This window comes from Micropterus dolomieu, linkage group LG22, assembly GCF_021292245.1.
Source record: "Micropterus dolomieu isolate WLL.071019.BEF.003 ecotype Adirondacks linkage group LG22, ASM2129224v1, whole genome shotgun sequence".
Taxonomy (NCBI): domain Eukaryota; kingdom Metazoa; phylum Chordata; class Actinopteri; order Centrarchiformes; family Centrarchidae; genus Micropterus; species Micropterus dolomieu.
Window position 1 is genome coordinate 14,128,798 of NC_060171.1, and position 2,414 is coordinate 14,131,211.

Sequence of the window (2,414 nt, forward strand, 5' to 3'; positions counted from 1 at the left end):
CAACAATTAATTTATACTGTCTGGTAATCATCCATCCATCCATCGTCCACCGCTTATTCTGCGTACAGGGTCGCGGGGTGTCTGTATTCATATCAAATCTGTCAACAGCCTGCAGTTGCCATTTTACTGTCAAAGGTAACTAGTTTTGCCTTTTTCAGTAATTAGTAGAATAGATAACCCAAGTGCAGTTCTCTGAATAGATTTTAAACGTTAATTTTTTCATCAGCTTCAATATTTAATGTTTTGACATGGAATAATGAGAACAATAAGACCATGACTGTGGGTTTACCATTTAAAGATATTGTAATAAGGGACCAACCCACGTTTAAATTGACCTGACAAAACAAACAACAGGATATTTGCAGGAGCAAATAATGGTTTAACAGTGCCTTTATGGTGACTTTTTTTAACAAGTCATTGAGTAAAAAAGTTGTATAATAAGGGGACCTGCTTTAAATTGAGTCCGAGATTAAGTTTGGCCTACTTTGACGTAGGCCTATACCTTTCAGATGCCCTAGTTTGCCAGTGCCCTTACAACCCCTATAAGAGAAACCCTAACAGCACAATTAACTAACACTTAAATTAAAGGTACAGCTGGGTTAATTTAATTTGGATTGCTTGAATCTCCTCTGAAGCCCAGTCGGAGCTGAACAGTTGCTGCTGCAAGATGCGTAATGAAGCCTTCATAACAAGTATCCTGTAAGATACATGCGTTGACCTGACAACATGATATCCAGGTACAGTTCAGCACTTTAACGTCGATAAAGACAGAGTTGTTTTACTCACCTTGACCTGTTATCCTCCCGTTTAACTGTCAAATTAGAAAAAATCCTTAAATGACACTGGAGAATTCAGTCCGAGCTGCGTTCACTCTGCAAAGTAGGTAGGACTATCAGCATTAATCTGATATAGACTTGCAAATGCCACCCTTTAAGGGGCGGGCTGAACTGTTCGTCCCGCCTCCTCCACCGCTCCACCAATCAAAAGTAAGCGGCCGTTACTAACAGTGGGTTTAACCTTCTATCTTCAGCATAAACTTAATATGTTAGCTGAACTTTTAACGGAGTTGAAAGACAGACCTCGAAAATAGACGTTATAAGGTTTTAGAAATGTTAATAAACCTGCTTTTCAAAAAAAAAGTTTGGATGCATCCTCACTTGAGGGTGGGCGTTTGTGGGTGTAATAGAGCCCTTTCCACGGTTTATGACATCAGCGTAGTCGTTTTGGAATATGCTGAAAAGTATGTTTGCGAAATAAACTTGTATTTAGCTAGTAGTGAAACGTACGGGGACTGCAAATACCCGATGGTTTTTCATATATGCATCACTATCTGTAAACCATGAAGAATATTGTAGTAGCTAAGTAGCAGGTTCGAGACCTGTATAGTGCCTGCCCATTCAATGGGACTATTTAAAAAGTTGTAGCTACAACAAAATAAATGTTCATCAGTATGAATTTGTTTGACTGTAGGCTACTAACGGTCAAACTGTTTTTTTCTGGTGCAGATATTGTTTTCAGGTATTGTCCTGCTGATCACCTAGGTCTACAACAGACACCGGGATGTGTGGCCATCATAACCAAAACACAAGCAGGGATGTACTTCTATCTTGCCCATATGGTAGCATATATCAGGTTTACTGTGGAGTTTTAATCTGACAGAGAAGACTAGATAGATTTTGGGCGAGGAGCTCAATGGCAATTCAGTGCATCTTTTGGATCTATTACCTGGTTCCTCATGCCTGTTTTATTATAGTGTTATAGCATAAAATAAAAAGCTTGGTATATATTAACCAAATTATACAATAATAGTAATATGTATTTAGGAAGTTAAAGTGACAGAGGGATTATAGGCCTTGGAGTTGGTTGAGATATGATTCATAACAATAGATATCAATTATTACAATAATACAAATATAAAGAAAGAAGAAACAAACAGAATGTCCTACCTAATATGTTGGATTGTATCAGTGGGACTTTCTGAATTATATTTACATTTAGCATATTTTTATCTAGTCCTCGAGGAGTTTGATCACAGAGTCTGGAAAAGAACATATTCCGTTTGAATAAGTTTTAAAGCCTCTGGTTGGCCTTTGATCGCCATGTAATAGTCACTGACCATGGAGTGGTGCTGTTGGATTGTGTTAAACCAAGGGGTGTTTCAAATACTTTGTTCACCTCTTTTGTGTCAATGAGGGTAGGGTAAATGTTAGCTTTGACATTTAGCCTATATAATAGTATAAAGTGGCATCCAAGTTAAGCATGACCCCAACATGACCCAGCACCAACAACGTGAATAAACTCAGCTTAAAGGCACATAGTCATCTCTGCTGTGTGCCCTGGCTTTTAAAACTCAGACTCAGAAGATATGTTGAGTGAAATTGGAAATGACAAAATAATTTACACACACACACACA

The 2,414-nt window shown here is 38.1% G+C and overlaps 1 protein-coding gene across 16 annotated transcripts in view; it reads right to left on the reverse strand.

The window, feature by feature from the left end:
* sqor (sulfide quinone oxidoreductase) overlaps window positions 1–976 on the reverse strand; it is a 6,737-nt gene extending 5,761 nt beyond the window's left edge. For 5 of the 16 annotated variants that reach the window (XR_006822928.1, XR_006822927.1, XR_006822930.1 and 2 more), the window contains exon 1: window positions 787–973. The gene's annotated coding sequence lies outside the window, so the exon portion shown is untranslated. Of the gene's footprint in view, window positions 1–786 lie in introns of all 16 variants that reach the window. The other 11 variants (XR_006822922.1, XR_006822921.1, XR_006822923.1 and 8 more) reach the window with 4 other exon arrangements.
* Between the last annotated feature and the right edge of the window lie 1,438 nt (window positions 977–2,414).